This window comes from Saccopteryx leptura, chromosome 6 (genome assembly GCF_036850995.1).
Source record: "Saccopteryx leptura isolate mSacLep1 chromosome 6, mSacLep1_pri_phased_curated, whole genome shotgun sequence".
Classification (NCBI taxonomy): domain Eukaryota; kingdom Metazoa; phylum Chordata; class Mammalia; order Chiroptera; family Emballonuridae; genus Saccopteryx; species Saccopteryx leptura.
This window is the reverse complement of record NC_089508.1, coordinates 80,459,828-80,479,960: the sequence shown is the minus strand read 5'-3', so window position 1 is coordinate 80,479,960 and position 20,133 is coordinate 80,459,828. Positions and strand designations below refer to the sequence as shown.

The 20,133-nt window shown below is 50.8% G+C and overlaps 1 protein-coding gene and 1 long non-coding RNA gene across 3 annotated transcripts in view; one reads left to right on the top strand and one right to left on the bottom strand.

The window, feature by feature from the left end:
- Nucleotides 1–607: 607 nt before the first annotated feature.
- LOC136407900 (uncharacterized) lies at nt 608–12,908 on the bottom strand. The gene is made up of 3 exons (XR_010752025.1): nt 12,782–12,908; nt 12,096–12,215; nt 608–896 (listed from the first exon to the last, which is right to left on the bottom strand). It is a non-coding gene; the product is annotated as an uncharacterized lncRNA (long non-coding RNA).
- Nucleotides 12,215–20,133, top strand: part of PAK6 (p21 (RAC1) activated kinase 6) — a 42,945-nt gene continuing 35,026 nt past the window's right edge. Inside the window, exons 1-2 of one of the 2 annotated variants that reach the window (XM_066388519.1) lie at nt 12,215–12,379; nt 13,175–13,256. The gene's annotated coding sequence lies outside the window, so the exon portion shown is untranslated. Of the gene's footprint in view, nt 12,380–12,912; nt 13,021–13,174; nt 13,257–20,133 lie in introns of those variants that run through there. The other variant, XM_066388517.1, reaches the window with a different exon arrangement.

The window sequence follows — 20,133 nt, the reverse complement described above, 5'->3', positions numbered from 1 at the left end:
CTTCTTCTCCCATACCAGAGGAATGAATTTCTGACTTGGTGAGCAAGGCCTACTCAACCCATTTATAGCCAAGACATTTAGTCTCTTCTATGCTCTGCTACATCCCTATCCAGAGCCACTGGATAAAAGGTGACCACTGCTTAACAGGAAAAAGGAAATGGAAGCATAGAAAGCCCTATAGACTTGATTTAGGAACTGGGAAACCTGGGCTCATGCCCTACATTTGCTCCTTACCCACTGCTTGATCCAGGCAGGTCAGTCTGCTCTATGTAAACTAGCCTTGATAGTTCCTACTCTGAAGGGCTCTTGTGAGAATTAAAAACACAATATGGTTGCCAAACATGAGTTTCTTGGCTCATAGCAAGCAGCAGATTCCTCTTAGTCTCCTCAGCAGCATCCCAGAGCTGGGCACACAGGAGGCAGGTGGAGTTCGTATAATTCATTATGAAATCAAAACCATGATTGAAATGCCTAACCCTGTTACTCAGGCCTCTAGCTGTACCTGTTGACTCCTGTTTTACTTTATTTAAACATGACCATTTATCCCTCCAGGGCTGGAAATAATCTCTTGAAATGTGTCAAAGAAGATTAGCCTATAAATATTTATTAAGCTCTATTGGGGCTCCAGAAAGGATATTAAGAAATATAAGGCATGCTTACTCCCTTCAGGGAGTTTGTAATTTAGAGAAATAGGATATCACAGGTGAAAAGCCAAAACAATATAGAGAGAAGTAAGTCAAAATGCATCTCAAAATAAGCCATGACCAGCAGCAGCAGAGTCACGCAGATGTGTTAGGGCACTTCAGCAGAAGTGAGGGCCAACTTGGGTTGGGGTGTTCTCGAAGCCGTTGTGGTATGTCAGAGATTGAAGCTGGTTTATATTGGGTAGTTTTTACCTGCAAAAAAATAAATAAATAAAAATCAGAAAACCATGCAAAATACCATAAGGGGTAAGAATGTCTGCTATCTCACAGAAGTTTGGAGTTCAGCAATTCGTGGAGGACCCAATTGTTTCCATGTTTCTATTCTGCCACCCTCAGTATACAAGGGTTCCTTGGGTTACAACAGTTCCATTCCTACGACAGTGATGTAGCCTGAATTTTGGTGTAATTCGCAACACACCTAGCCTAAGTCACTTACCTATCCTAACAGTTGTAAAATCATAATCAAGAACATAAAAACAACTAAGCCACAGTAAAAGGAAAAGGACAAATATATTGCACTGTATACTGTAGTAACAAAAAAGACAAAAAAGTGAAAAAAGAAAGTATGACACGGCATAAGCCGAAACACTCATGTCTCAATTTTTTAAGGTTTTTATGAAAGTGAATGTTGTAAACTCGAAATGTATATTGAGACTGTTGTAACCTGAGGACCTCCTGTATTGGCTTTTGTCCTCGGACTGGTCCCCTCAGGAACCCAGATGGCCACCACAGTTCCAAACTCAACAACCTAAAGTAGCACAAGAAAACTTTACAAAACTCTCTCAGCAAAGTTCCCCTCTTATTTCTTGGTCATGTTGTTGCATGCCCTGGGCCTTATACCAAGCCCGGGCAAAGGGAAGGGGATTATTAAAGTTGGTTCAAGCTAATTAAGATTCACCCCCCTCCCCACCTCCGGGGAATGGTGGTGGAGGCCTTTCTTTCCCTAAGCACACCGGAAGGGGGAAGAGTGTACATCAACCTACATTGTGTTTCTTCCAGCAGGTAAGAGGGATGAAATCGCTTTAGAGAGGAAACTAGTAGTCTGTCGCATGGGTGGTGTTGGGAAGGGAAAAGTATTTGGCAGCAACATAGCATCCTGGATGCTGAAACAGATTGCTTGGGTTCTAAACACTGTCCTTTTTGTTAGTGACCTAAGCAAGTGAGTTAACTTTAGGAGGCCTTAGTTTACTCATTTCTGAAATGGGGTGATAATTCTTACCTAGATGGTAAATTACATGAGGACAGGCATTTGAGCTTTGTACCTAGCAGGTACTCAATAGATATTGAATGGATTCATTAATTGGATTATTTAAGAATTTAACAAGGTAATGTAAGGGCTTAGCTGGCACAGTATATAGCCTATAATACGTGCTCAAGAAAATTCGCTTTTAGGCCCTGGCCGGTTGGCTCAGCGGTAGAGCGTCGGCCTGGTGTGCGGGGGACTGGGGTTCGATTCCCAGCCAGGGCACATAGGAGAAGCGCCCATTTGCTTCTCCACCCCCCCCCCCTCCTTCCTCTCTGTCTCTTCCCCTCCCGCAGCCAAGGCTCCATTGGAGCAAAGATGGCCTGGGTGCTGGGGATGGCTCCTTGGCCTCTGCCCCAGGCGCTAGAGTGGCTCTGGTCGCGGCACAGCGACGCCCCGGAGGGGCAGAGCATCGCCCCCTGGTGGGCAGAGCGTCGCCCCTGGTGGGCGTGCCGGGTAGATCCCGGTCGGGTGCATGCGGGAGTCTGACTGTCTCTTCCCGTTTCCAGCTTCAGAAAATTAAAAAAAAATTCGCTTTTAGCCAGTCATTGTAGGGACATTGGGAACTCTCCACGTGTGTCCTATTGCTGCTTTGTATCACCTGTGCTGCCAGATTCATCACAAGTGCTTGCTCATTGCAGGAGCTGACTGAGATGTGTGAAGAAGACTGCTTCTGGTGCCTGACTGGTGGTGGTGGAGTGGGTAGAGCGTTAACCTGGGACACTTAGGTCCCCGGTTCAAAACCCCAAGATCAGCTTGAGCAGTGAGCGGCTCATCGACTTGAACAAAGGCTTGCCAGCTTGAATGTGGGGTCGCTGGTTTGAGTGCAGGATCATCAACATGTCCCAAGGTCGCTGGCTTGAGCAAGGGGTCGCTGGCTCATCTTGAGCCCCCTGGTCATGGCACATATGAGAAGCAATCATTGGACAACTATAAGTGAAGCAACTATAAGTTGATGTTTCACACACTTTCCTCCCTCCCTCCTCTCTCTATCCAGTACTTGGGACTCTGCAGTTTGTAACTCTGTTCTGACCAGTTCCTGAGCCAGCCCTCACATTGCTGATAACTTCTCAGGGTCGATCCCCTGAAGTGCCCCTGGGACCAGCCTAGTGGAGAGAGGTGCCCATTTCACTCTGACAAAAGGCTTTTCTTTTTCACTCTCTTGAGTGAAGGCCCAGCCAGTTTCTGCTAGTCCTGCCTTTTCTGTGCTCTGAGAGGGGCCAACCCCTCTCTTAGAGGATGCTCCCAGGAAAGGCTGATCCCTAGGACATACCACTGCTGGGTCTGCTGCCAGCCATTGAACTTCTAGGATTGAGTCCTGACACCCTCCTGAAGTCTGAAGGCCCTGTCCTTCTGTCCCACAGAGATGAAAGGCAGCCAGAGGCAGGCATATCCCTTTCTGCACCACTCACAGCCCATCAGAGCAGGTTGTGGCCACAGCCCAACTGAGTGGCTCCCTCCTGCTGTCTGCAGTGTCACTCAGAAACAGTCAAGCCAGAGCTGCCCCAGGGAGTTACAGTGAGAGCCAGGGCCACACTGAGCATCAGGTACCTCATCTGTATAAATTGGGATAATAACAGACCTTTGGTATTTTGAGGATTTTTAAAATTGATTTTAGAGCCCTGGCTGGTTGGCTCAGCTGTAGAGCGTTGGCCCGGCATGTGGAAGTCCTGGGTTTTATTTCCAGCCAGGGCACACAGGAGAAGCGCCCATCTGCTTCTCCGCCCTTCCCCCTCTCCTTCCTCTCTGTCTCTCTCTTCCCCTCCCACGGCCAAGGCTCTATGGGAGCAAAGTTGGTTTGGGCCCTGAGGACAGCTCCATGCCTCCACCTCAGGCACTAGAATGGCTCCAGCTGCAATGGAGCAATGCCCCCTGGTGGGCATGCTGGGTGGATCCCAATCGAGCACATGCCAGAGTCTGTCTGACTGCCTCCCCGCTTCTAACTTCGGAAAAATACCCCCCAAAAAGAAAAAAGATTTTAGAAGAAGGGATAGGGAGACATCAATTTATTGTTTCACTTACTTATGCATTCATTGGTTGAGTCTTGTATGTGCCCTGACTGGGGATCAAACCTACAACCTTAGTGTATCGGGATGAAGCTCTAACCAACTGAGCTACACGGCCAGGGCCTGGTGTTTTTAGGATTTAATGAACTGACATGTAGAAAAAGGCTAGCCATACTATGCTGGCAGATGCCAAATACTTCATAAAAATTTATTCAGCTGCTGCCACCCCATCTCACAAAACCAAGTATTTTCAGAATTCCACACTCCCTGGAAAAAGCATTCTATTCCCTATTCACTTACTTCAAGTATACTGTTTCTCCTGAGGGGAAATTCTTGGAGGTCAACAAAGTTGCTAGCTAGGGCCACTTCTAATCCTGGTGAGATTCTGGTATGGGTTCCCTTCCCGCATGTCCCCTATAGCAGTGGTCCCCAACCTTTTTTGGGTCACGGACCGGTTTAATGTCAGAAAATATTTTCACGGACCAGCCTTTAGGGTGGGACGGATAAATGTATCACTTGACCGAGACAAGCGTCAAGAGTGAGTCTTAGACGGATGTAACAGAGGGAATCTGGTCATTTTTTAAAAATAAAACATCGTTCAGACTTAAATATAAATAAAACTGAAATAATGTAAGTTATTTTCTCTGTGGACCGGTACCAAATGGCCCATGGACCGGTATCGGTCCGCGGCCCGGGGGTTGGGGACCACTGCCCTATAGCATTGTGATAGGTTGGGCAACATGGGAAGACCATACAAAATGGTGCCTCTCTGACCATTTGCTGACACGGCCCTCCTCTCTGGGCCTGTCTGTCCATTGACCACACCTCTGTCACTCTTCTGGCCTCCCCCAGTTGCCCAAAAGGCATGAGGGATGTTAAGCCGGCATCTCAAGGTATCTTTGTTTTCTGTCAGTGCTATGGCCCCTTCTCCTCCCCATTTCCCTATAACTTGGTTTCCAGGCAGGTTCTTCAGCTCAGACTGAGCTACTGGAAGGCTTCCACGTTTCCTATTTGCTTTTAGGCAGAGGGCCAGCCTTGGGCCTTCTGATCGAGGCCAGAATGGCGGTGGCCAGGCAGCAGGGTTGTTGGTAGTAACTTCTCTTAGGCTTTTCCAGTTTGCTTTAGCTGAAGAAAGAGTTTCTGGAGAAATCCCTAATCTGCACCCCAGCAGGCGCTCCTATTCACCTCTCTCATAGAGCATGATAGCAGCCCCCTGCCAGCCGTCATCCACACCCTGCCCTGCCACCGGGCCACTTCATCACCCTGGGTGGAAGGAGGAACAAGACTAGAGGAGTGGGCACAGAAGGTACCCACAGTATCCCTATCTGACAGGCCCTTAAGCATCCTTCCTACTGAGGACTTGACCTGGTCTTCCTCCCTTTTGCTACCAATACTTCAGAGGATAGACAGGTGCCCTGGAAGCATCCCCCCCCCCCCCCCAGACACCTCACCTGCCATGCAGGAAGCCATTTGGCAAAAATCTTTTAAAGGTGAGGCCCTTGCCTCTGGCCCGGCTCTCCTGGATGCCAGGCAGAAGTAACAGCAGCCCTGGAGTGCAGGACACGGGCCTCCAGCAACAACACCTGCTCGTTAATCCAGGGCTTCCTTTCTGGAGTCTGCCCTGGCTTGGGATGGTGGAGGTGAAGACAAACAGAATCTGTCCTCCCTTCCTGGCCCTGAGGTGTGAGGTGGTGATGAGTGTGGGCAGGTGAAGACAGGCCCACTCAGCAAAAGGCCTGTGTAAAGCACGCTTTACACGTGCAGCACAAGGAGGTGAGGAGTGAAAGAATTTAAAGATCTAGAAAAATTTGGCAGTGAAAAGGAATTTTTTTTCATATACTAGACCCCTAGACTTTTTTTTTTCTTAAATTTTTGTTTATTGATTTTAGAAAGAAAAAAATCAATTTGTTCCACTTATGTATGCATTCATTGGGTTGATTCTTTTATGTTCCCTGAACAGGGATTGAACCTGCAAACTGGTGTGTCGGGATGAAGCTCTAACCAACTGAGCTACCCAATCAGGGCTAGACTTTTTTCTGAAATGTCATTCTTTGGGAAAGCCATTTATTTAGAAAAATTTGGGAACTTCATTGTTACGTGGCCTTTTAAACATATCTCCAAATGATTCTTTTAAAACCATGCAATAGAATATTGTGATGTAGGCAATCATTCCAGCTGAACCTAACTCACCAAAATGGTGCCGATGAGGCAAGTTGCTTTTGAGGCTACAACTATGTCCATTTTTTAAAAACGAAAGCTTCAAGTGAAAGATTTTATTAAGAAAACGTAAGGACACTATCTTGGCTGATTTGTACTGCTGCAACCCTGGGAGCCAAGATTCAAAGGCAGAAATGCCCATGGTGACAGTGCCACTGCTGCCTTTGACTAAATTACAGATGCATCGCCCTCGGGGCTTCAGTTAGAATGGGCCTGTGTGGACAGCAAAGGGAACAACAGAGGCCTATGAGGAGGAAAAGCCACATGCCAGTCTGCCTGTTTCCTTAGTGGCTTTGCTGAGTCACCTAATCTCTGGGCTGCAGTTTTCTCACCTGTAGAAGAAGGGGTGGGGCTGATTATTCTAGAATCCCTCTCAGCTCCATGACTCACCACATTCCAACTAAGGGTGGCACAGAACCTCTTTAGGTGTTTATTCATTCATTCATTCATCAAAGTTTGCATGAGCATCTACTATGTGCCAAGCACCATGTTGGGATTCCTGCCGTGAGGAATTCACAGCCTACTGGGATTAGCAGAGAGGTGGTTCTGAAACTGGAGAAATGACCCGCAGGTCCAGCTGCCTGCTGCCATGAAAAGCCAGACTCACGAGACTGGTGCCAATTGGAGGGAAAGATGTTTATTCAAATGCCAGCAACCTGAGAAGATGGGGGGACTCTTGTCCTCAAAATTCATTGTAACAGTTTAGGTGCCTTGGCCTAAAGGGGGATATGAGAATTCGAGAGTGGGAGAACCAACCCTTATGGGAGGACCAATGTGCAGTTTTTCTTGAGAAGGAGTTTTTATCTTTAGGGCTGGCTGGTCTATGGTTGTGTTGACCTTGAAACCAGAACTGAAGCTAGTATAAACCAGAGTTATTGTTCTCTGAACCAGTGCTTGTATTCCTGCAGTCAGGTTGTCCTCTTGGCCTTGTCCAAGAATCAAAACTACAAAGCTCTCCTGACCTGTGGTGGCACAGTAGATAAAGCATTGCCCTGTAACACTGAGGTCACTGGTTCAAAACCCTGGGCTTGCCTGGTCAAGGCACATATGGGAGTTGATGCTTCCTGCTCCTCCCCCTTTCTCATATCCTCTCTAAAATGAATAAAATCTAAAAAAAATAAAATAAAACTACAAGGCTCAGTGTGGTGGGAGTGAGGGGGAAGGGGGCTGAGGCAGGATGTGCAGCTCTCGCTTACGTGCGTTCTTCTTGCTCTGATGTTAACCCTTGATGTGTGTCAGCTAGAGGGGTCATGCTTTTCAGTTGTAACAAGAATTTGGCCAGAAGTGAAAGTACAGGTTTGAGTATATATTTTTCTTTACAAGTTTACTTTGTTAGTACATTCTTATTTTAGTTCTATTCTTTAGTCAGACTAACATAAATAGTATAACATTCATTTCCTGTTTCAGTTGCACTGGATAAAGAAGGGCACAGGGCACACCACTGGCCCAGGAGTACAGGCACCTGCATGCGTGCCCCCTGCTGCAGGCAGCCAAGCTTTGCACAGTTTCCTCCAAAGGCTGGCAGATCCCCCCACCCTCATCCCTCTCTACAACCTGTAAAAGAAAAAGTTTGCAGATATTTTCATTAAGTCAAGAAGTTATGCAAAATAATAGAGCAGAGGAATGAGTCTGTACAGGCCATCAGTTTTCAGAAGTCTATGAAGACAAGAAGAACAAAAGAATCAACAATTACAGATGATCACACTCAGGAATTTTAAATGACTAGAAAAAGTGCCAAAGATGCCATTGGCTAGTTTTGGGCCTCCAGCACCCTTTCCTTTCATAATAGCACCCTAAACTTCACCCTATCGTGTCTAGTAACAGAACCAATGTGCCCAGGCTACCCTCCCCCTCACCAAAGCCAAAGGTGGATACATGACCTGAGTCCACCAACCAGATGCTCCCTGCTCTTGGACTAGGTATGGAGGTGCACTAGGTGGAGTGTGTGGTGGAAGCATCTTCTGTCCTGGTTAATCCTGATGCCTAGAGACCTTGGGGCTGCCCTGGCTTCTGTCCTGAACTTGGTGCTACGGGCTTCTCTTTAGTGCTAGGAATTAGTTACCTGATGGCCATCAAAAAATTGCTTTCCTGCTTAATTTGGAGCTAGGGTGGGTTACCCAGCTGGCAGTTGGAGGACCTAAGTTTTTATAATTAATGCCACGTGGTCCAATACTGTGCAGTTTAATTAAAATGTCTGTTCTGCTTGAGACCTTTGCACAGGAGGTGACTGGGGTCATGGTTTAGGAAGATTAACTTGCCACCAGTTTGTAGGTGGATAAGAATGAGCAACAAGCAACACAGTCATGACAGCTGAAAGCTGAAAAGAAAATTCATGTTTAGTGAGTTCTCGAGAAGAGCATTCTCTATGCCAGAAGCTTTGTTCATTTAATCCTCACAATCCTGGAAGGCAGGTGAGATCATCCCCATTTTATGGATGATGAAATTGAGTTCAGTTGGTTAAGTAACATGGCAAAGCTCACTTGGCTAATGAACAGCAGAGGGGGGACTTGAAGTCAGGACTGAAAACTCAAAGCCTGGGCTTTTTAAAAATTTTTTTCCGAAGTGAGAAGCTGGGCAGGGGTGGGGGGATAGGCAGGCAGACAGACTCCTGCATGCACTCGACCCGGATCCACCCGGCACGCCCACCAGGGAGCAATGCTCTGCCCAGCTGGGTCATTGCTCCATTGTGGCTGGAGCCATTCTAGCGCCTGAGGTAGAGGCCATGGAGCCGTCCTCAGCGCCTGGGCCAACTTTGCTCCAATGGAGCCTTGGCTGCGGGAGGGGAAGAGAGAGACAGAGAAGAAGAAGAAGAGGGGGAGGTGTGGAGAAGCAGATGGGTGCCTCTCCTGTGTGCCCTGACCAGGAATTGAACCCTGGACTTCCACACACCGGGCTGACACTCTGCTGCTAAGCCAACCAGCCAGGGCCAAATTTAAACAAATACCACATTGCTTCACTGGGGAAGAAAATTTATTAAAGTTTTGAAAGATACTATGAGGAGCCTAGTGCTATTAATGGTGAAACAATGAGACCTCAATTCCTGTCTTATTGGGGGAAAAAATTTAATCAAGAGACAAAGTGCACCAAGTAAGGCAAGGATCTATTAGCTGTGCAGGAATATACTCAGAAGGGATTGAGCAGGCAACTCACTAAGAGACTGAGTGTCCCAGTTAGTTACCAGAGTTTGGAACAAGGAAACAAGGAAGAACCTAAGATAAAAGAAGCAACAGGAAAGAGCCTAGGCAGGCCTGCTTTGGCTCTCTAGACATGTTATAGGAAAGAAATGAGACTAGGTGAGGCTTCTTGGGCTCACTGGAAAGTCAGTGAAAAGGAGCCTTGGAGACAAGTTCGGGGGTTAGTCCGGGACGAACAGCCACCACCTATTGCAAGTCTCATGGGGTCCCTTAGAGTTTAGGAGAAAGAAAGGCAAGGAAAACCTGAGAGTGAAGAAGAGCACAAGGGGTAAGGCGTGGGGGTGTTCCTAGAACGAGAGTGAGAGCACAGGGTCCTCTGTCTTAAGGGTTTTCTTTTTTAAAAGATTTTATTGATTTTTTTAGAGAGAGTGGGAAGCATGAACTCATAGTTGTTGCTTCTTGTATGTTCATTGACTGGGCAAGCCTAGGGTTTTGAACTGGCAACCTCAGTGTTCCAGGTCCACACTCCATGCACTGTGCCACCCCAATTCAGGCTTTTTAAATAAGAGCTTTTTTTTCCTCTCAAATTTATTTATTAATTTTAGGCGGGGGAGAGAGAGAACTGAGGAGGAGCAAGAAGTATCGACTGCTGCCCTGGCCAGTTGACTCAGTGGTAGAGCGTCAGCCTGGTTTGTGGAAGTTCCAAGTTTGATTCCCGGCCAGGGCACACAGGAGAAGCGCCCCTCTGCTTCTCCACCCCTCCCCCTTTCCTTTCTCTCTCTTCCCCTCCTGCAGCCAAAGCTCCATTGGAGCAAAGTTGGCCCAGGTGCTGAGGATGTCTCCATGGCCTCCGCCTCAGGCGCTAGAATGGCTCTGGTTGCAACAGAGCAACGCCCCAGATGGGCAGAGCATCGCCCCCTGGTGGGCATGCCGGGTGGATCCCGGTCAGGCTCATGCGGGAGTCTGTCTCTCTGCCTCCCGCTCCTCACTTCAGGAAAAAAAAGCCTCAACTGCCATATGTACCTTGACCACAAGTCCAGGGTTTCAAACAGGCAACATCAATGTTCTAGGTCAATGCTTTATCCACTCAGCCACCACAGGTCAGGCTTAAGAGTTTCAAGGATGGAGTCTTTAGGAGATGTCCCAAGGAGGATCTCAACAGAATATTCATCAACTCTCCGGGTGTGTCCTTTTAGTTAGTCAATGCAACTGGTCCTGAGGTCAGCTGTGAAGTTGCTTGTCTGATTTTTGCTGCTTTTCTGGGCCTGGAGCTAAAACACAGCTTGAGGCCCAGATGTTATCCCTAGGAGTTAATGTGTAAGGGCTATTTTCTAGCCCCCTTGTTCATCCTCCCTCCTGGGGTGTGTGTGTGTGTGTGTGTGGTGGTGGTGGTGCTGGTGGTGGTGGTGCCGCATGACCAGCAATAAGCTAGTTGAGGAAAGGTTACCCTGGATGAAGATCCTTGTTTTCCCATAGCTGGGCACCTGGGGCTTTTGTCCTGGTGACCTTCTGTGCCTGGCCTGCTCATGTCTGTCTAAGTGCTTACTACAGTGCCACCTTGAATGTAGGGGGCTGGGGAGTAGGAAGAGTCAAAGAGCAGGTTCCCATCTTTCACTGCCTCCTTTGGGCACTAGGAGCAGGAGCTGGCCGTTGGCACCTGCAGTTGGGCAGCAGGACATTGGGCTCCGGAGTGAGCATTTCCAGGTTGATGGCCAAAGCCACAGAGAGGATAATGTTTCAACCGAGGGTGGGCAAGTGTGTGGAGAGATGGGTAGGGAGCCAAAAGTAGGGCTTGGACACCCCCGGCTGGATACTGGGAGAAGCCAGTGAAGGAGGTGGGGAGGCTCAGAGCGGGAGGGCCCTGTGAGAAGGCTGGGCTCCACCTGGAGCGCTCAGGGGCACTAGCCGTAGGGGCATGTGCAAAGGAGCTCAAGCTACCTACCTGCACTTCCCTGTTTCTGACCAGGGGCCATGATAGGTAGGGGGCAGGTTAAGTGGCTGGCTTCTGGTCCCTGCAAACCCAGGACACCACCGTCCACGCTGCCCAGCACCCATTATGTGCGGCTCACAGCAAAACCAGCTGAGACCGGGAAAGGGGAGCTCGGCCTGGCTGCAGTCAGGGCTGGCCATGTCTGAATCCGCTCTGAGGGGTTGGGGAGCCTGGGAGGTCTGGTTTCGGAAGGGCTAGGGGAGGCTCCCACTGATCCCGGCAGGCAGCCCCTCCTCTCCCTCCCCCTCAGTAAGGGAAGGCAGGGGAAAACGTGTTTTTATAAATAGCTTCAGCTCAAGCTGATTTGTAAATTCAGTGGGCTTTTTGTGTCAATGACATCACCCTCCTCCCCATGGCAACCCTCTACGATATCAAAATTGCCAAGCAACGTTGGAGCAGGTCGCTGCCTGAGGATTTAATGGAGAAATCCCAAAGTGAGCCGGGTGCTCGGTGGAGGAGGGGAGAGCCACCGCGGGAAGGAGGCTGGAGCCCACCGCCAGTGCCGCCTGCCAGGCAGCCCTGGGCCCGCTGGGGCTCCTCTGCCAGGCTCCCTTTGAGAACCCTGCTGTGGACAGCGGGTGGCGGAGGACGCTGCTTCCTGCCTGTTGTGCCAGGAGCGGGGAGCAGCCCTCCAGGTGACTAAGCTGCCCACTGGCACTGAGTCACCCACTGGCCTGGAGGTTTCTATCTTCCCTTTTGCATCTGATTATTTTGGGAGCTGGAAACTTGGAGCTGCACCTTGAGTCCCACCCCTGCTAGTCTCCCTTACCTATCTTGGGCTCCGAGGAAGATGGGACCTGCCGAGTGTCTGCTGCCGCTTCCTAATGATATGGAAGATGCCGTGAGGGCCCAAGGTGCCAGAGGAGAGACGCCAGCCAACAGAGTGCAGTAGCAGATATGGTGATCAGGCTGCTGTGTCCTCTAGAGGTGTTGGGAGAGAAGGGGAGACTGGTTCATACCGACTGGAGTCCTCCCAGGCTGGCTTAGAACTCACCTCCCACCGATATTTCTGTAAATGAGTGGCTCCTAGGGCCAGAGTGGCATTTGGAGAGCAAGGCTGGATTGGCTTAGGCTGGCCCGAGCAGGTAGGTGGCTCTGCTGGGTGTGGCCCCAGGTGTGTGTTAGGTGTGTTAGAGTGTGGGAGAGTGTGTGTCCTCCCAGTGCTGAGGACAGCAGGGGAGTCTGCAAAGAGCTGGGGATGGGGGTTTGGCAGCAGCTCATCCTAACTGATGCTGGGCGAGCCCAGGTTCTGTGATGGGTGCTGTGAAAAAGGGACACCAAGCACCTGGCCTGAGCAGGGTGAGCTCCAGCTCAGACAAGCCCAGGCCTTCTGAGTCCACAGCAGATACACGGCCGAGTGCCAAGATAGGGAGTGTCCAAAGGGCAGGCCAAGGATGGCCAGCGGCCCGGCAGCACGTGGCTGCTCCTCTTCTGACAGCCCTGGGCACTAAGGAGACAGCTCTCTACCAAGGAATTCTGTTGCTCACCCATACAGTGCCAGTCAGCACCTATGTGTTCTCCGTCAAGCTCACAGGCGTGCGTTCCCTGGGAAGAGGGCCGCCCAGAGCACAGCTTCTCCATACTCAGGACCCAGCCAGGGGCCACTGCTCGGCCTGGCGCTCAGGCAGACCCCCTGGCCCCAGAGGGCACGCTCTGGTGTGTGTCAGGCAGAGCGCATGGGCCTCCCCACCTCCCCCACACAGCTGGCAGCCTTGCAGGCACACCGGTGAGTAAGCTGCCACCGAGGGGGGGAAGCTGTGTGCCCACAGAGGGAGGACGACACCAACCAGGAGCCTTTGGGAGAAGTGGCTGGGCGAGAAAAACACCGAGGTTTCCTTTTTCTTTTCCTTTTTTTTTTTTTTTCTCCTTTTTGCCTGAAGGGAGTGGCGCTTCCTAGGCTAGAGACAAGCACCAGCCTGCAGTGGGGAGCTTGAGGCCCAGCTGCTCGGAAGAACGGCCACGGTAAGGTCCCTGCTACCCAACGTGGGCTTAGGCTTTCCAAACCGGGGTGAGGGAAAGGAAGTGTCCAGCCTACACGCCATCTGGGGCAGGGGTGGCAGCTGGGGGCTCCTGAGGGCCCCGTCCAACCTGCCACTCCATTTCTAGAGCGGTTTCGGAACAGCCTGGTCCAAGCTGGCTTCTGGCTTCCCAGGTAGAGGGAGAAGTGCTTATTTCTGCTGTTCCTGCCTGTACCTCCCATCCAGATGGGCTGAGCCAGTGCCACCAGGATGTCCTCTTACCCTGTCACCTCTGGTACATACCCCTCTTATATTTAATTCACAAATATTTATGGAGAATTCTTAGGACCCAGGCTCCAAGTCATGCCCCTAGGCAGAGCTTAACCCGGCACAGGTTCTGCCTCTGAGACTCAATGGCAAGCCGAGTTCGGGGTGCCTGGCTGAGCAGCATTCCTCCTCACAGGCCCTGGACTCCTGGCTTCTGCTGCAGGGTTAGTGACTTGGTTTGTTCCAGGCATGTCAGATCCAGTGATCTTGGGGTGCTAAAGTGCTGGGGCCTCACCAAGAAGCAAGCCTAATACTGCGTAATTTGTTCTCTCCCTGGTGTCTCACACTAAAGTTGGAGGGTCCTGCTGGGGTTCTTTTCCCAAGCTAGTTCTGGTGGGAACCGGATTCTAAGAGTTGAGGATGAGCTCTGGGCTGCCTGGCCCTTGGGCCCCATGGAAAGTCATCTAGCTAGAAATAAGGCCTTTGGGCCAAGCAAGGGGTCCCATCTGCAGACCAGGAGTGGAAACCTGGGAACCCCAAGTCTTGTCAGGAGTGGACGGGCACCAGGAACAAGGCTTCTGGAAACACTTGATTTGAGTGGAAGCCGTGTGCCCCTGTGAGTAGCTGCCAGGTAGGAGTGTGGGGACTGCATGGACCTTCTAGTCCCCCAAGGACATGCTGATTCTTTGTGATTTGAACTCTCTGGAATGTGCCAGGCACAGGGAAGGTGCAGGCAGGAGGAGCATGTAGAACCAGAGTCAGAATGAACCCCTGTGTCTCCCACTCAACCAATCCCCATACCTGACTCCAGGACAAGGAAGTCCTGCCTTCCAGCAAAAGGTGACTCTAAGCCTGGAGGTCCTGAATGTTTGCAGAGCTGAGCAGCAGCTGGTGCCCAGCTGGGCTGAGAGAGGCAGAGGCTGTGAGTGCCAGACAAACAGCAAGCTAGCAGGGTGGCAGCTGATGGAGTCAGGAGGTAGCAGAGGGTGGAGGACAGGGCATCGGGGGCAGGCAGGGGAAAGCCTGCCTGGAGTTTTAAGATGGCTTAGGGAGGGCTGTGGAAGCTGATTTCCTTACACCTGCCTGCTTCTGTGGGACAGCAGGACAGGAAGTAGGCATAGACGCCGAGAGACTGCGTTCCTTACCCAAAGGGCCCCAGAGACACCTCTGGGTGGCACACTCTGTCCTGGGTGTAGAGCAGGGGTCCCCAAACTACGGCCCGCAGGCCACATGCGGCCCCCTGAGGCCATTTATCCTGCCCCCACCGCACTTCCGGAAGGGGCACCTCTTTCATTGGTGGTCAGTGAGAGGAGCATAGTTCCCATTGAAATACTGGTCAGTTTGTTGATTTAAATTTACTTGTTCTTTATTTTAAATATTGTATTTGTTCCCGTTTTGTTTTTTTACTTTAAAATAAAATATGTGCAGTGTGCATAGGGATTTGTTCATAGTTTTTTTATAGTCCGGCCCTCCAGTGGTCTGAGGGACAGTGAACTGGCCCCCTGTGTAAAAAGTTTGGGGACCCCTGGTGTAGAGGATGCCTTCCACAGTCCACACCACGAGTGGGAGGCCCAGGACGCAGGAGCAGTTCCTAAGATTTGGGTAGTAGGACGGGTGCTGGCAGACCTCATCCACAGGCCTTCCGCAGCCTGCCCTGTGAGGTCTTTCAGAAGAGAGCTACTTCTGTGAGCCTGTCTTGGTGGAAAGAGCTGGGCCAGCTATAGGCTGGACTAGAGCTGGGAAGGAGGAAAGCTTCCTAAGCTGAAGCTGGCCCTCCTGCCCCAGGTGAGCAAGCTGACTGGAAGCCCCTCTTCTGAGCTCAGCACAAGGGCTCATTAAGGGCTAAGGTGAGATATGTGGGTGTGAGATAAAGGGGGATTTATCTGTTCTTGGCAAGATGCCAGCTCCAGGCGGCACTGGAGATGGCAGTAGGCACTTTGCTCTGGTTCACTTGCTTGCAGGCAGGGCACAGCGCCTACTAAACACAAAACACTGGTGGTAGGAACAGGGGTTGGGGGAAGTGCCCAGAAATGAACGGAACAGAGCCCTTACCCGGGGAAGCCCCGAGCCCTTCAGCAGAGGAGGGAAAGGAAAGCTGACCATGGGACCAACCCCACAGAAAGCAGTCATGATCAGCACCAGGAGGCTGTTGCCCTTTTTGCTCAGTCTGGGTCCTCGATTCATCACTGAAATGGTCAGCCATGACCCATTGAGTCCAGATAATTTATAAATTTAGACCAATACCAGGAAATGTTTCTTAACATAGAATTTTATAAAGATGTATAACAAAAGATTACCCAAGAATGAAAACGCAGAGGAAGAAGTAGCTAGTAGCTACTGTTATGGGCAGAAGACAGGTACTCCGGGAGATACATAGGTACAGGAAAAGGCAGGATGGTGGAGGGTTAACAGCAGGAGTCAGCAGGTGTATATCAGGCCCAGGGCTGCCTCTTCCCGCCTGGGTGACCTCAGATAAGTTACCTCATCTGCTAGGTCTCAATTTCCTCTCCTGTTCAATGGAGATAATTATAGTACCTATGAGATAAGGTTGTTGAGAGGATTAAATAAGCCATGTACAAACACTCTTAGCAGCATGGCTGGCACACAGTGCTCAGCAGAAGAAAGCCTTATCTTTGTGATGATTATTAGTGTTAGAGGAACCAAGTGCCAGGAGGGAGAGACCTCACCAGGGTCTTCAGGGAGATCAGAAAAGGCTTCATGCAGGAGGTGGCTTTGGAAGAACCCTTCCCTGAAAAAAAGCTAAAGCTCTCAGAATACCAGTAGATCCATGCCCGATAATGCTGGGAAGAAACACAGTACCAGGTCTGTTTTTCCCCAAAAAACAAATTGTTTACCCGCTGAAGTTTTCTAAGGAATGATTTGAGCCTATTGAGATTTTCCTTCTTTCTCTGGGGGTCTAGAGTTTGAGGCCTTGAGACCTTGGTGTGGATTGTATATGATGAAGGAACCAAGCGGCCTGGTCTGACTCTGGTCACACTCTCCTTTGGGCCTCAAATCTTGTCACAGGGTGGCCCCAATTCCTTGCAGAACTGTGTGCTAAGGAGCCCCATCTGAAGCACACCGTTGGTGGTGTTTGTGCAGAAGGGCCAGACTGGAGACCACAGCAATCTCTTTGCCTGCTGTGGCAGGTGACTTAGAAATGTCCAGGAATCATAGGCTCAGACTCAGAGACATTTTTCTTTTCCTACCAAAGGTTTATCACTCTATGAATTTAGGAAGGGTAATCTCAGGTTCTGTTCACCTAAAAGAACAAAGCAAACCCAGAACATGACAGACTTTCACATGCTGGGGGAATTAGTATGCAATAAAAGATGGGTTCCCTAGGCCCTGGCCGGTTAGCTCTGTGGTAGAGCACTGGCCCAGCATGTGGAAGTCCCCGGGTTTGATTCCTGGTCAGGGCATACAGGAGAAGCATCCATCTGTTTCTCTACCCCTTCCCCTCTCACTTCTCTCTCTGTCTCCCCCTCCTGTAGCTGTGGCTTGGTTGGACCAAGTTGGCCCCAGGGTTCTAAGGATGACTCCATGGCCTCTGCCTCAGACGCTAAGCAGAGCTTGGTTGCTGAGCAACAAAGCAATGTCCCTGATGGGCAGAGCATCGCCCCCAAGTGGGCTTGCCAGGTGGATCCCATTCAAGCACATGCGGGAGTCTGTCTCTCTGCCTCCCCTCCTCTCACTGAAACAAAACAAAACAGGTTCCCTCATAACTACATGGGGCCACATCAGCCCCAGCAGAGAAACACCCATTCTGGCCAGCATTCTATAAAACCTCATTATGACACATCAGGCAATGCAAAGATCCAAGTCTTGAGGAAGAGGAGAGAGGGAGAGGAGAGACATCAACTCATTGTTCCACTTAGTTGTGCCATTGATTGCTTCTCATATGTGCCCTGACTGGATTAGGGCTCAAACTAGTGACCTTGAGGATCAAGCTGGTGACTCCTGTGCTCTGGGATGATGCTCTGTCCACTGCACCACCAGCCAGGGCACAAAGACCCAAGTCTTTACAGAGAGACAATGATGACCTTTTTAGTACACCTCTGGGTTCTCTGGGGCAGAACTCTTCCCTCATAGCGCTGCAGCGCCAGCAAATGCTAGCATCTTTCTGCTTGGCTCTGGTTCTCCCAAGCCTCAAAGCACTCAGGCCTTTGGGCATCTGGCTAAGAGGGTGGGGGCAGGGATGTGTTCTGCACACTCAGGCTGCCCAGGACCTGTAGTGGGGGCCTCTGGGTGCTCAGAAATGCAAGTGCAGAAAACTCAGGTCAGCTGATGGCATTCTTCTGGTCTGTGACCCCAGTTCAGCAGCACTCCCCTAGGCAAGTAGCAATGAACCAGTCACCTTGCTCAACACCCCTGCCACCTGCCGGTCTGCCCCCGCTCCTGCTCCTGAAGGCCAAAGCAGAAGCAGGGTTAAAACTGGAAGGACTGGTTCTCTGGTTCAGCTTCCTGGCCTGGAGCCTCCCACCTTCACTTTCTTTCTTTCAGCTTTAAATGAGGCTTCCTGTGCAACTATGCAAAAAAAGCACATAGGACGAGGGAGCCAGAGAACCGGCCTGCCACAGCCTCCCTGGTGCCCTGAGGTCAGTCCTGGGGCAGTGGGGAGGAGTGCAGAGGGGGAAAGGACTGCCCCGACAAGGAGCTGGCCGCCTTGGATTGTTGTAGCACGTTCAAGCCAAAGGGAATTCTTAAGCATGTCTAATCTAGCTCCCATGATTTTAGAGAGGGAAGAAGAGGCCCAGAGGAGGAAAAGGGGGCCTGGGATCACACAGCTAACTGGCGGCAGAGGCAGCGTCAGGCCTGGGGTCCCCACCTCCCAGCCCAGTGCTCTCACCACCCACGCTGCCTTGCCATGGGCAGCAACATCAAAGGCACCCCAAGTAGGGGCAGATGCTGGCTGCCCAGTAACTCGATGGCTTGAGGAAAGTGGCCTGGCCTGACAAAATTGGGGGCTGGATAGGTCCCGACACTCCTCTGTGCCTCCCGTCCTAACAGGCAGGCAAGGTGTGGGCCTTTCCTAAGAAAGGAAGGAGCCTGAGCAGGGAGGGCAGCAGATGCCTGGGCCCCTCCAGGGCCCGCTAAGCACAGCCCAGCCCAGCAAGCAGCAGCTAGATGGGTCATGCTTCTGACAGTGGCCCAGGGTAGACAGAGAAGGCAAAGCTCCGCAAGCTCTACGCCAGGGGCCACTGCTCAGGAGACTACACAGCCTGTGAACTTGGTGCATTTAGAGCTAAGGTGTTCCAGCCGGAGGGTTGTGGATGGGCTTGTGCAGCCAACACTGTGCTGCCACAGGCTCCTTCCTGTCTCTGCCCGAGCCCTCACCTGGTCACAGGCCTTTTCTACTCACCCCATTGCCAGTCACCGCCCTGCCCCAGCCTCAGACTGGAGCAGCCACGGGAGGCTCAGTAGAGAGGAAAGGACAGCAAAGGGTTTCCATTCAAGGAGGCTTCCAGTCGTTAGTTCTGCCAGCAAAAAATGCCAGCCAGAGAGCTAAACTGCCAGCAACAGACCTTTGGATGGAACTTCGGAGCCCATTAAGAACAGGGCTGCAAATTGATTACAATGAGAAGGTATTAAATGAATTCATCATGTCTCTGAAATGAGCGTTCTCAGCATAGAGGTGACTCTATCTTTCCCAGCCTCCCCAGGGTAGCTCCTACCCCTGTATATGGGAAAGGTACAGAGGTAGAGAACAGACTGTGAGGGCCTTTCACCCTGTTTGAGGTTGCTGATCCTCAGGGCCCCTGTACTCCAATGCTCTAGACCTCATCATTTCACAGCCTTCCGAAGGAAGGGTGGCACTCCCTCCCCCACTATACACACCAAGAAACTGAGGCTGCCAGGTGGCTCAGTGGATAAAGCATTGTCCTGGTGTACCAGAGGTTGTGGGTTTGATCCCCAGACAGGGCACATATGAGAAGCAATATATAGGTACAAAACAACTGAGTAAAACAAATTGATTCTTCTCTTGCTCAAATCAAGGGAAAAGTTAAAAAAGAAAAAGAAAAGAAAAGAGCCTGACCTGTGGTGGCGCAGTGGGATAAAGCGTCGACCTGGAACACTGAGGTTGCCGGTTCAAAACCCTGGGCTTGCCTGGTCAAGGCACATATGGGAGTTGATGCTTCCTGCTCCTCTCCCTTCTCTCTCTCTCTCTCTCTCTCTCTCTCACTTCTCTCTCTCTAAAAATCAATAAATAAATAAAAAAAATAAAAAATAAAAGAAAAAGAAAGAAAAGTTGAGGCTGAGACATACCGGAAGTCCTGAGAGGCAAAAGGGCTCCCATCCCCGGGAACCCATGCTCTGCAGCAGCCTCTCTCTCTCCTGCCTGAGGACCCCAAAGGTTTGCAATTTCAACTCGTGCTCCTAGGCCTTCCGAGGTGGGCATCTGCCTCTCCGCCCCCTTAGCAGAGAGAAATATGGTACCATCCAGGGAGGGACACTGGCCCAGGCTACCCCAAGAGCAGGAAGGGATAGGTTAGACAGCCTGGAAGACAGGGAGCAGGGATCTACTCCAGAGACTGCCTCCCTTCTAGAGCGAGGGCTGCCCTCCTCCAGGGAGGTCCTCCAGCCCAGCAGCAAGCAGCTATAACGGGCCCCAC